Source organism: Schistocerca nitens, chromosome 6, assembly GCF_023898315.1.
Source record: "Schistocerca nitens isolate TAMUIC-IGC-003100 chromosome 6, iqSchNite1.1, whole genome shotgun sequence".
NCBI lineage: Eukaryota > Metazoa > Arthropoda > Insecta > Orthoptera > Acrididae > Schistocerca > Schistocerca nitens.
The window spans coordinates 569,723,076-569,737,170 of NC_064619.1; the positions used below are offsets into that span (position 1 = coordinate 569,723,076).

Below are 14,095 nucleotides of genomic sequence, written 5' to 3' on the forward strand. Positions count from 1 at the left end.
GAGATCATACACGAAGATGACGCGTGATATTTTGCTGTTACACCGGAATATTTTGCTTTTTTCAAGGTTCGGTGCACTTGAGTTGCAGTATGTCGCTTACACCGATGGGCAGTGAAATCTTGTGCTTCTCTTCTTCAAAGGCCTTCCATTCTTTGTGAATGAGTCCGCTGCCATAAAATTACTTTTCCAAATCCTCTGTTGTTACCGCACTCCGTAAGCAAGTTCTTACTCTACTACTGGCGTACTGTGCCACACATTCAGATGGTTCAAATGGATTCTGAGCACTATGGGTCTTAACTTCTGAGGTTATCACTCCCCTAGAACTTAGAACTACTTAAACCTAACTAACCTAAGGACATCACACACATCCATGCCCGAGGCAGGATTCGAACCTGCGATCGTAGCGGTCGCGCGGTTCCAGACTGTAGCGCCCAAGACGGCTGCAGATGGTTCTCATTACTGAAAAATTGCAACGTATTCATTCAATCTAAGTGAACGGTGCGACTGAACTGGACGTGTTCTGGCGCTCAGATATGTGACATATGTTCAGTATACGAGTTACGTCGCTATCTGACGTGTTTAGGTTAGTCTGACTGTCTATGCAAGGGCGTACCTAGCCAGGACAGGGGATGTATTCTACCTCTTCCTTCCTCCACCCCAGAAAAATAGCATCTTCGCAAATCGAATAGACATCCAGCCCCACAAAAGAGATGTATGAATACAGTATCAGTTTGAAGAAAGCCAAATCATGCAATGAATATTGATCAGACAGGAAGTGTTCCCAGAGACATTTGTGGTAGAAACTATCTCACAGCCGGCCTCTGTGGCCGAGCGGTTCTAGGCGCTTCAGTCCGGAACCGCGCTACTGCTACGGTCGTAGGTTCGAATCCTACCTCGGACATGGATGTGTATGATGTCCTTAGGTTAGTTAGGTTTAAGTAGTTCTAAGTCTAGGGGACTGATGACCTCAGATGTTAAGTCCCATAGTGCTTAGAGCCATTTTGGAACTATCTAATACTATACTGACCAGTCGCCTAAATGTGACTACCTATCAAAATACTGAATAACCACTGCAGCGAAGCCTGCAGGAAGAGACCGAGGTTCTGCAAGGTACCGACAGGGATGTGGACTCATGCCGACTCTTGTGCCGTGGCGAGCTGCGCTAGTTTTCTCGGCTGAAGATCCATTCCGCGAACAGCCTGATCGAGAAGTTCCCACAGATTCTGGGTTGGGTTTAAAATCCAGGGAGTTTGGTGGCAGGGAATTACGGTAAAATCATCCTGGTGCTCTTTGAACCAGACAGGTACAGTGGGAGCTGTCTGACAAGTTGCATTGACCTGTTGGTAGATGCCATCGTGCCGAGGAAAAACAATCTGCAGGTAGAGCTGGGGATGGTCCCCAAGGACAGATGCATTCTTGTGTTGATCCACAGTGCCTTCCAGAATGACGAGATCGGAGCTGTCTGACAAGTTACATTGACCTGTTGGTAGATGCCATCGTGTCGAGAAAAAACAATCTGCAGTTAGGGCTGGGCATGGTCCCCAGGGACAGATGCATACTTGAGTTGATCCACAGTGCCTTCCAGAATGACGAGATCACGTAGGGAGTGCCCTCCAACCCGGACGCTTCCGACAGTTGTTGAAGTGCTTTTATTTTCAGACATTCCAAGCTGTACACACCAACGCCCATCTGCCGGATGGAGCATAAAACGTGGTTCATCTGAAAAGGCCACCTGTCGCCACTCAGTGGACGTCCAGCCTTCGTCGACGATGAACGGCAATCAGGAGGGGGGTGCGTGAACCAGGCGGCTGCTGCGGCGGCTCCACATGCAGCAACGTTCGCAGAACGGTCGTTGAGGAAACACTGTTGATAGCCTTTTGATTCATCTGGGTGATCAGCTGCTCAATACTTTCACTTATATTCGCCTGCATACATCTCCTCGACCGTCGTTCACCTCTGTCATCTATGGCTTGTTGTGCAGCATAGTTACCTTGGCGCCGGTTTTGGATACCGCCATTTTGCCACGCACGGTATGCTCTAACCACGGTGGCGCGCAACGATTAACAAACTTAGCCGTTTCGGAAATGGTCTTTGGGGCGTCAGGTAAATCCCCCGTTTCCCCCTGCCCGTGCCCTCCGACATGCTGACGTTGACCGTCGAATATAGGCAGTGGTCACATTAATGTGAGTGGACCGCGTATTTCGTGGTTCAAGCCAAAACTGTCAGGAGTTGTCAGCTGCATCCCCCACCTAGCTCAGATATTGGGGGAGTTCTTGTCTCTACGAGTACTAATACTGCACTTCAAACTGTCATAGGTAAGACTACCTTGACAGGATACGTTGAACTGCCAACTTTGAGCAGTCAGAGCCAGCCCTTTAAGTACTTTGAGTAGACGTTCAACCCTTACCTACCCAATTACACTACTGGCCATTAAAATTGCTACACCACGAAGATGACGTGCTACAGACTCGAAATTTAACCGACAGGAAGAAGATGCTGTGATATGCAAATGATTAGCTTTTCAGAACATTCACACAAGGCTGGCGCCGGTGGCGACACCTATAGCGTGCTGACCCGAGGAAAGTTTCCAACCGATTTCTTATACACAAACAGCAGTTGACCGGCGTTGCCTGGTGAAACGTTGTTGTGATGCCTCGTGTAAGGAGGAGAAATGCGTACCATCACGTTTCCGACTTTGATAAAGGTCGGATTGTAACCTGTCGCGATTGCGGTTTATCGTATCGCGACATTGCTGTTAGCAGAATATGGAATCGGTGGGTTCAGGAGGGTAATACGGAACGCCGTGCTGTATCCCAACGGCCTCGTATCACCAGCAGTCGAGATGACAGGCATCTTATCCGCATGTCTGTAACGGATCGTGCAGCCACGTTTCGATCTCTGAGTCAACAGATGGAGACGTTTGCAAGACAACAACCATCTGCACGAACAGTTCGACGACGTTTACAGCAGCATGGACTATCAGCTCGGAGACCATGGCTGCGGTTACCCTTGAAACTGCATCACAGACAGGAGCACCTGCGATGGTGTACTCAACGACGAACAAGGGTGCACGAACGACAAAACGTCATTTTCTCGGATGAATCCAGGTTCTGTTTACAGCATCATGATGGTCGCATCCGTGTTTGGCGACATCGCGGTGAACGCACATTGGAAGCGTGTATTCGTCATCGCCATACTGGCGTATGACCCGACGTGATGGTATGGGGTGCCATTGGTTACACGTCTCGGTCACCTCTTGTTCGGACTGACGGCACTTTGAACAGTAGACGTTACATTTCAGATGTGTTACAACCCGTGGCTCTACTCTTCATTCGATCCCTGTGAAACCCTACTTTTCAGCAGGATAACGCACGACCGCATGTTGCAGGTCCTGTACGGGCCTTTCTGGATTCAGAAAATGTTCGACTGCTGCCCTGGCCAGCACATTCTCCAGATCTCTCACCAATTGAAAACGTCTGGTCAATGGTGGCCGAGCAACTGGCTCGTCACAGTACGCCAGACACTACTCTTGATGAACTGTGGTATCGTGTTGAAGCTGCATGGGCAGCTGTACCTGTACACGCCATCCAGGCTGTGTTTGACTCAATGCCCAGGCGTATCAAGGCCGTTATTACGGCCAGAGGTGGTTGTTCTGTGTACTGATTTCTCAGGATCTATGCACCCAAATTGCGTGAAAATGTAATCACATGTCAGTTCTAGTATAATATATTTGTCCAATGAATACCCGTTTATCATCTGCATTTCTTCTTGGTGTAGCAGTTTTAATGGCCAGTAGTGTATATTGTTTCTTGAAAGTAGACCTTCATCAAAGTAGGAGATTAGACAGTGTCCAATGTCGCCAGGAATAAGAGAAACGTCGCAAACGCGTTCCGTATAACTTAAGAAGTGAGCAGATGGGGAGGGGGGAGAGGTACGCTGGATGCAGAGGGAGAGGCCGGTGAGGAGTGTGAAACCGGCTGAGCGGCTTCGGCTTCGGCGTTGATGTCAGACCCCCGTGCAGCCGCGGAGAGCGCGGAGACCTTCTGGGAGTCACGCGCGTCCCACTAACCGCCTGCCAGTCGAGCCCCCGAGCTCAAAGGAATAAATTTTCACTCTCTTCTCTCAACATACTGGCGATGATATCCCCTGGCTACAGATATAAATACGTAGCTGCCCCTGACCTACTTGCAAAGACACGGTAATTGCTGCATGAAGCTATAAAACGTCTTAAGTTGAGAAGGACTACTTTGTTCTTCCACATGTACTGCCTTGCGTCCAACAGGCTGTATCGAGATTAAAACAGAAGCTAATGGCACCGTAACAGCGGTAAATGCAACTGTTGCTAGCCGAGCATGTTTGAAACGAGGCCTAATCTAGCAGACCTTTTAAAGTCATTTGTTGGACGTGGCGGAACCGGTTTGTAGTATTTCGTGATTTCAATTACTTATAAATGATATTTCAGGTAGATAAAAAAAATATAAAACCAGTTACCTATTCAGAATGAGATTTTCACTCTGCAGCGGAGTGTGCGCTGATATGAAACTTCCTGGCAGATTAAAACTGTGTGCCGGACCGAGACTCGAACTCGGGACCTTTGCCTTCCACGGGCAAGTGCTCTACCAACTGAGCTACCCAAGCACGACGCACGCCCCGTCCTCACAGCTTTACTTCTGCCAGTACCTCGTCTCCTACCTTCCAAACTTTACAGAAGCTCTCCTGCGAACATTGCAGAACTAGCACTCCTGAAAGAAAGGATATTGCGGAGACATGGCTAGTGGTGCTACAGAAGAATGCTGAAGATTAGATGGGTAGATAACATAACTAATGAGGAGGTATTGAATAGAATTGGGGAGGAGTCTGTGGCACAACTTGACAAGAAGAAGGGACTGGTTGGTAGGACATGCTCTGAGGCATCAGAGGATCACAAATTTAGCATTGGAGGGCAGTGTGGAGGGTAAAAATCGTAGAGGGAGGCCAAGAGATAAATACACTAAGCAGATTCAGAAGGATGTAGGTTGCAGTAAGTACTGGTAGATGAAGAACCTTGCACAGGATAGAGTAGCATGGAGAGTTGCATCAAACCAGTCTCAGGACTTAAGACCAACAACAACAACAACAACAACAATGGCTAGTTCTGCAAGGTTCGCAGGAGAACTTCTGTAATGATTGGAAGGTAGGAGACGAGGTACTGGCAGAAGTAAAGCTGTGAGGACGGGGCGTGAGTCGTGCTTGGGTAGCTCAGTTGGTGGAGCACTTTGCCAGCGAAAGGCAAAAGTCCCGAGTTCGAGTATCGGTCCGGCACACAGTTTTAATCTGCCAGGAAGTTTTAGTTACCTATTGTCAGCGTAACAATTCGTTTGATCTGAAAAATGATTATCCCGGCTAATATTTGCCACTCTGCTAAAGAAATCTCCACTTGACGTTGTGTAGAAATGTTGTCTGTAAAGTCGTGTGAGTGCCACTAAATTGATATCATTTATCAGATTTTGCACAACTGTTACTTAAGATGGAAGCACTTTTCTCTAGCAAAAGGAACATTCAGTCACAAAATACTACCCGCGCACAACACTGACGTATGTCTCCTATTAGAATATTTCATGTAATTCGTCCGAAATAGTTAGGCTTCATACATCAGCAAATAAGAAATTGATATTACGTAACGTGTTGTGAGCACTATTTTTAAAGATTCAATCTCAGTTGAATTCTGCCTTTTAAAGTAGATTCGGAACCACCTGTGTACAGTTATTTCCATTCAATTATATCTAACATTTACGTTTGTCAAAATTCTCGAATCGAAACTGCCGCGGAGATATGTTTGCTAAGATGGCGGCAGACAGACCATAGTCTCTTTGTCTATTGTTATTCTCGATTCATTATATGTCAAGTTAATATATTCAAATAAAAGTCTTTAAGCCTTTTGTTCTCTATTCTTTAGCATTTAAAATTATTCTCAATGAAAAATGTTTTATATTTTTTTATACCAGCTACTAGTAAACTCCGCTGTAAGTTACTACGTTAATGGTTTTTGTATCCCGCCTGGAAGGCGGCGCGAGAATCTGCTCCTGAAACCTGAAAGATTGGCCGATTGAAGGAAGTTAGTAGGAGCAGGAAAAGGTAAAACACGGCGGTACTGCGTGTGTCAAATTATAGATGTTTACTATAGGCAAAAACAAGTTAATAAATGGTTACATAACTTTGCACTGAGGTGCGAAGCCTTAGACCCGTCATAAAAAAAGCGAAGCTGAAGCAAAGTGTCCCAGCCGTCTGCTCTTGATCATATGGGCTGAATCTGGAGCGGAGCTCGTAGAGCTCCACAGCGCCGCCTTCAGGGCGCTGTCGTCGGTGTCTGTCGTAGTGCCAACTTAAGGACTTGCACACCTACGCCGTGGCATCTTAGCTATCGGTACCACAATGGCTAAGCTCCTAATTGCGGAGCTGAAAATTAACACTGAAAAACATTAATCCGATTGGATTACAATTGAAATAAATACAAATCCATGACTAGGCAATAGCGACTCTATTTTTCAAATAATAATTAACAATATATAGTTACAGGTTTTCTCTTTACAGACCTCACACGTCTCACGTCCGAACAGTTCATCGGTTAGCTCAGGAAGAACAACTGAACCACAACTATCACAGATAACAAAAAAAGATTATATTTGTCGTTGTCTATGATTTTAGTTCTCTGATAATAGTTTTAATTCACACAGAAATTAAATTATTACAGAAATAATGAAATAATTATCGTCATTTTTACACGATGCAGTCTTTTTTATACGTAGTATCGATAATATTTGTTGAAGTTTGTACACTTAGTTCATTTTAACATCTTATGGCTAGAACATAGTGTCGTGGATATTACATGGAGTTCCATTACATAGATCGCAATTCAGTAGAAGTTGTATACAAATATCGGTCGGACTGTGCGCCTATTTTGGTTTTCTATTATTTCTGTAAGCTTTGCTTCAGTAATACTATTAAAGATTGCTTCCCTCATCTTCTGTTCATCTCAGCTTCCAAAACGCACTATTTTCTGTGATTCTCTATACGTTACTCAGATAAATAGAGGCTTATTTAATTTGATGATACACTCAATTATCATCACTGATAATGGACTTATCCATCCGACAGAAAGGCTATTGAATCAGGAACTCATCGTCCCCGGTTATTCATTGAGTTGTTGTTGAACTCTCTGGTGAACGACGAATTGTTAATAACGGGCTTGCATAAGAATTCATCACAAAATGAGTTATCTGCATGACACAAACTGATGGATTTTGCCCGTTCTGCTTTCATCATTCCCTACACAGATGCAGAGGATGGGTGCTTAACATTCCTGGTTCTTCGCCGTCAAATACAAGGAAGATGGAGCAAGGGGATTCTCAGTTGGGAAAATTGGCCGCAACCAAGTATTTGTGTGTGTGTGTGTGTGTGTGTGTGTGTGTGTGTGTGTGTGTGCGCGCTCATTGGTCTCCTTAAAGTGTAACTGCGTCTATCCCCTCACGTCAGTAGTTGTGTAGTGACCATCGAGGAAGTCCATTATCGCCCTTTGCTCGTAAAACACGTACAGAAATCTCAGAATATAGGCCTATGATGATGCCGCTGGGAATAAGTACGATTGCCCAAACGTGAAACACCTAGGATGCGAATAACTGAAAAAGAGAGCAAGAGTTGACGAGAGATAGTATGACAGTATCTATGATGGGTGGAAGGAAGAAAGACGTCCTAGTTTCGACGACTTCGAGGCCACTACAGACGGTGTACTGGGGCAGTTAGAGAGGAGTAGTGGAAGTAAGTTTCCCTGGCGCGTTGAAGGAACCATCCAGGCATTCCCCTGAAACCTATAACTGGATGGACAAAGGGGGATTTGGAAACCACCTCACTCGAATGCGAGTTCAGTGCCTTAACCACAGCGTCACTAACTACACTGCTGTCACAAGAACACAGCCTCGATAGCTTTGCCTGTTTTTGGGAGAAGAGACGAACGAACGTTTCTAATTCTGGCGACAGTTTGTGTGTGACTATTATGTAATTTAATATATAATTTAATGATTAATTTACGAATTCGTTAGATACTGAGATTATTTGTGGAGAAAACTCCAGCGGGTCCTCTCCCGCCGCGGTACTGAATTATTCATTCGACAAACCAGGCTGAGTGTTAGTAACATTTGTGAGGGTACTGTTCGTGCCGCGCTGTTGCCAGTTCCCTTGTTGTGAGCCGACGGTCGTATAATTCATTTGTGTGGGTCAAGTGCAGGTGCAAACCTTTATGGCACCGCTTGGGTGGCTTCCGTGTCATGTGATCTCGAAGGGTAACTGGCATGTAAAGGTGTAGTTCTGTCTTACAGTGTGGAAACATCCACTTGGAAATATATGTTTCCGTCTGTCGTTTTAATCGTAATATCCTGGGCAGCGAGCAAAGGAGTGATTGGATCAGGATCTACACTTAATTTGTGTAGATCTTTACGGTGTTTCTTGGATCCCTCCACAAGAGGTTCGGGGTTATATTCACTGTTGTTGCTCACCCTCCTTAAGCAGCGCGAAGTCTCGTTTATGGTGAGCAGAACCTTGTTTCAGATGATCTGCAAGCAGCACAGATGCGCAGGTGCACTACGACTGTTATACGATGGCGAGTTGTTCACAATTCAGTAATCACTCGGCTTAGAAATTGTTTACGTGAAGATGGTTAGAGTCTCGTGGTAGTGGAGATTTTAAATAGAATCGTGTTCTGGAAACGACTGAGTCGAACGTAGCGAAATTTAACTGTTTGTAAAATAGCTCAACGAAGAGCGGCGCGTTTCGTCACGGGATCGTTTAGCTGGTGGGAGAGCGTTACGGAGATGCTACACAAACTTCACTGGCAGACGTTACAAGAGAGGCGTTGTCCATCACGGAGAGATTTACTATTGAAATTTCGAGACAGCACTTTTCAGGAGGAGTCGGACAAGATATTACTTCCCCCTACATATATCTGGCGTATTGGCCACGAGGAAAAAATTCGAGAAATTAGAGCCAATACAGGGGCTTACCGACAATCATTCTTCCCACGCACTATTCGTGAGTGCAACCAGGTTGGAGGGATCAGATAGTGGTACCAAAATTACCCTCCGCCACACACCATTAGGTGGCTTGCGGAGTATGACGTAGATGTAGATGTAGATCTTTCTTCGTAGCTGCCACCAGTGTTTCTCATAGAACGCGGCCACTTGTGTTGCCAACCATGGTGTTACAGGTTCTACGAGCTCGTCATCATTGTGGAATTTTTGACCACCAAGGAATATTCTCAGGTACAAAAAGAGATGCAGATCGCTAGAAGCCAGGACAGAAATATAGAGAGAGCGGTGGAACCGGCTCCAGCCAAAATCCTATAAGATTGTGTCTTCTTCGCTCTGTGACGTCGGTCATTGTCATGGACCAAAACAATAACGTTTGTGAGTCGTGGGAAGCTCTTCTTCTGTGTTGAGTGGTGGAGTTTCATAAGCGTCTTACAGTACACATTTACATTGATTGTTTCACCTCACTGTAAAAAAATGTACAGGTAGAATTTGTGTCTGTCCCAAAAGATTAAGCCCATGAGTTTTCGAGGCGCCGATATTTACTAGGCTTTAGTCTTTACTGGTGAATCAGTGTGTGTCCGTTCCATTGATTGTTGATTCGACTGGAGGGGTTTCTTAAGCGACCTAAATCTCCTGCCTGGTCACTACCTTGCTTGGCAAATCATCACCATATTTGTTGTAACGTGTCAAGAATTCATGTACACTGCCCATACTGTTTCTTGCGTTGATGTGTAAGTGCTTTTGGCGCCCAATGAGCACAGAGAATTCGAAAATTCATTTTTTCAGAAACAATTTCATGGAGAAATGTTCTTGGAATTCGCGGAAATTTCTTAGAAAACTCGGATACTGTAAAGTTACGGGTTCGCTTCACGTGTTCTTCAACTGCACAAACCAATTCTTCATTAACTAAACGTGGATGTCAACTTTATTCGTCATCGCAGACTCGATAACGTCCTTCGTTGAACTGTCGGGCCCATTTAATTTTCATTTGAAGCCATTGTGACTATTTTTCGACCGTGACTGTTTCAGGAAAGTAGCGTTCTCGCTTACCACGCCCGGGTTCGATTCCCGGCGGGGTCAGGGATTTTCTCTGCCTCGTGATGGCTGGGTGTTGTGTGATGTCCTTAGGTTAGTTAGGTTTAAGTAGTTCTAAGTTCTAGGGGACTGATGACCATAGCTGTTAAGTCCCATAGTGCTCAGAGCCATTTGAACCATTTTGTTTCAGGAAATATGTAATTTTTTTTTTAAATTACCGCTACCAGTCACAAACTTTGTCACTATTGTATTACTTATTTATTTAGCGACATGTTTCGAAGGTTAAACCTCATCTTCAGGCTAAATGGCATTACAAAAATAACTTTACAAGAAGGTCATACTGATGTTACATAGTCTTTTCGTAAATGCTGTGGTCATCCTGTGGAAGAAGAGAAAACTTAGTAACAGGCGATGTCACTTTGGAAGTTGGACTGATATTTCCACGAAAATGTTTTGTAATAGTCACTCACTTTGTCCTTCTGGCGTGGCAAAGTGAGTGACTGTTACAAAACATTTTCGTGCAAACTTCAGTCCAGCTTCCTAAGTAACATCACCTGTTACTAAGTTTTCTCTTCTTCCACAGGATGACCACAGCATTTACGAAAAGACTATGTAACATCAGTATAACCTTAGTGTAAAGTTGTTTTTGTAATGCCATTTAGCCTGAAGATGAGGTTTAACCTTCGAAACATGTCGCTAAATAAATAAGTAATACAATAGTTGACAAAGTTTGTGACTGGTAGCGGTAATAATTTTCATTTAACGACCCATCGCATTTTCTCCGTAAACCTCGCTAGTCTGCCGATCATTGTCAACTGCTTTATTGCTCTTCACATTCAGAAAACGAGTTACTGATATAACTGCGTGATTTTTAACCAACTTCGCCATTATGAACAAGTACTTAACAGCGTAAAAAATACACATAGGACACAAAATGGTGTAATGTCTTCCTTGACTCAAAGCAAATACTGAGCATGCGCCATTGTAGCGCTTCTCCAGGGAGGGAAAAAATAGAAACAGATGCCCTTCCTGGACAGCCTCGTGTTGCTCAAGTGTCCACGTGGACTTCAACCATCGCCAGCAGACTAATGGAAATTTTCTTTTCATTTTCACCTCAGTCGTTCCTGGTACGAGGTCCATAATTCGCCCTTCTTCATGGGCGCTGAAAATTTGTGTCGTCGCCACAGAAAGACCCTGTATAATTTCCCATGGAAAACAGTGGAGTCCCGCTCCGGCAGCTGTAAAAAGCTACCGATAATCTCGCAGGGCCTAGCGAAAAATATACCTGTAAGCAGGTTGTCGTCGGCATTGCCGGCTATCACTGGAACTGTGTGGTAACAGGTTGGGTGGTGGAGCGCTAGACGTAGAGGTACGTGGTAACCGAGCCGGCTGACCCGCTTTTGCTGCGCTTTCCGGAACTGGTGGCGCAACCGTGGGTGTTGCCGCCGTACCTCTCTCCGGCTAATGCCACGGACGCCACGGTTCGAATCCCGGTGGAGTCCTCTGCTTGGAAGCAGCTTGAGTGTAGTCCTAGTGCAGTAACTGTTGTACGTATTTTAAAATCGCCGTATTTCTTGCAAGTTTGTCCTCTGTGTCTGTACATAACTCCAACAACTTATTAGCATCGATAGTTCACAAACTTGTCCGTTTTTCCCCAGACTTTCCTCATAGCTTCCGAAGTATTTGTTTCATTTTTTTCTTACAACTATGGTTTCAGGCTGTCTCCACTTCTGACAGAACGTTGCCACATACACCTGGGACTATTATAAGGTTTCTGAGAGATATTGACCTCCTTCGTCGCCATCACAGCCGCGCCTCTTCTACGAAGATGAACTAATTTAATATGACAATGTCTGCATGGTATGCACAAACATTAAAGTGAAATTGAATAATAATAGAATAACGTACAATGGATACCAATCGGTTCTCATGAAATTTATCCTCTACAAGAGGAGAAGTTTTGTGAATATTATAAAATGGATGTGCAAGGCTGCGACTGAGAAACAGTGGTTTCTATCTTATTATAAAAACATATGTCGCTGCCAGTCACCATTTTTCTTTGAAAAATTCTTATAAAGCGTAAACATCAAACAAACAAATAAACTATCACAGAGACATTATGCACACCATAATCAAAATTAGAAAACAAGACAGACATAGCAACATAATGTTACAGATCGTCAAATTTCTCTGCGTAGGGGATATTTCAGCAATACAGAGCGTCCCAGGAATGGTCAGTATTCAGGGATAGGACGGGAAAGATCATGCGAAACAAAAAAGTCTAGTAAACATGGGCTGCAAAATGCGTACCTTAAGATACATGAGCACTTGTCCAGTAGAGTATTTCACAGTAGTGAACTCCTCACACTAATTAGAAATTTTGTGTGTCATCTTGTGTCTTCCTGCAGCCACTCAACTTCGACACCTTTCCGTACACGACATCATCATCGGCAGAACCGCATACTGCTCCCTACCCTGTCCGCCATATCGCTGTTGCGTATGGAAAATAATAGCGCTCCTGTCACACTTTCTTGGGGCACTGCTGACGATACCCTTACCTCTGATGAACACTCACCGTCGAGGACAATATATTGGGTTCTATTACTTAAGAAGTCTTCGAGCCACTCACATATCTGGGAACCTATTCCACATGCTCGTAGCCTTGTTAACAGTCTGCAGTGGTGCATCGTGTCAAAAGCTTTCTGGAAATCTAGAGATGTGGCACCTGCCTGTTGCCCTTAAATCGTAGTATGTCATGTAATGTCTTTAGATCCTTTTGTCAAATAATTTTAGACATGTCAGATTAGATAGAAAAAGATATCCGTAGTTAACTATAGTTCTGTTACAGTTTTGTTCTAATCCGCTCCCTAACAAGCACGGGCTAGATTTATACCAGTTTCGACTCAACCAGTTTCACGTATACTTCTCCAAACACCGCACTCTATTTCTCCTTTGCAAGAGATGTTAACTGAAGCAAGGAGGAAAATCATTCGCAACACACTTACATAAAACAGACTCTCACATAAAACACATTTCACAGTAGCGAAGATGGATAAGAGCTCATAGCTCTTAAGGTATGCACTTTAGGACCCGATGTTTACTCGACATTTTTTTCTTATTTTGGTCCATACTATTACCTCTCAATATATGAAATGCATAGAGTTTGCAGTAGAAATAGGTTTCACAGTATCGAAAATATAGCAGTTCTCATTGTTCTTAAGGTATGCATTTTAAGGGCCCATGTTTACAAGACTCTTTTACTTCGAATGATCGTTCCTATTACATTCTTGAATACTGACTATTCCTCCTCCGACAACCTGCATAAGAACATCAGTGTCTTATCAAAAAAATATATGATGAACGTTTTGGGGCTGCCTGCTCGTCACTAATTTAGCTGATGCAAAGTTTCGGAAGATTGGTCTGAAAATATCGTTACCAATCATTTAAGTTACATCTACATGTACATCTGTACTCCGCAAGCCACCTGACGGTGTGTGGCGGAGGGTACCTTGAGTACCTCTATCGGTTCTCCCTTCTATTCCAGTCTCGTATTGTTCGTGGAAATAAGGATTGTCGGTATGCTTCTGTGTGGGCTCTAATGTCTCTGATTTTATCCTCATGGTCTCTTCGCGAGATATACGTAGGATGGAGCAATATACTGCTTGATTCTTCGGTGAAGGTACGTTCTCGAAACTTTAACAAAAACCCGTACCGAGCTACTGAGCGTCTCTCCTGCTGAGTCTTCCACTGGAGTTTATCTATCATCTCCGTAACGCTTTCGCGATTACTAAATGATCCTGTAACGAAGCGCGCTGCTCTCCGTTGGATCTTCTCTATCTCTTCTATCAACCCTATCTGGTACGGATCCCACACTGGTGAGCAGTATTGAAGCAGTGGGCGAACAAGCGTAGTGTAACCTACTTCCTTTGTTTTCGGATTGCATTTCCTTAGGATTCTTACAATGAATCTCAGTCTGGCATCTGCTTTACCGACGATCACCT

The 14,095-nt window shown here is 44.3% G+C and overlaps 1 non-coding gene across 1 annotated transcript; it reads right to left on the reverse strand.

The window, feature by feature from the left end:
* Window positions 1-4,564: 4,564 nt before the first annotated feature.
* Window positions 4,565-4,639, reverse strand: Trnap-ugg (transfer RNA proline (anticodon UGG)). The gene has a single exon. It is a non-coding gene; the product is annotated as a tRNA-Pro (tRNA).
* Between the last annotated feature and the right edge of the window lie 9,456 nt (window positions 4,640-14,095).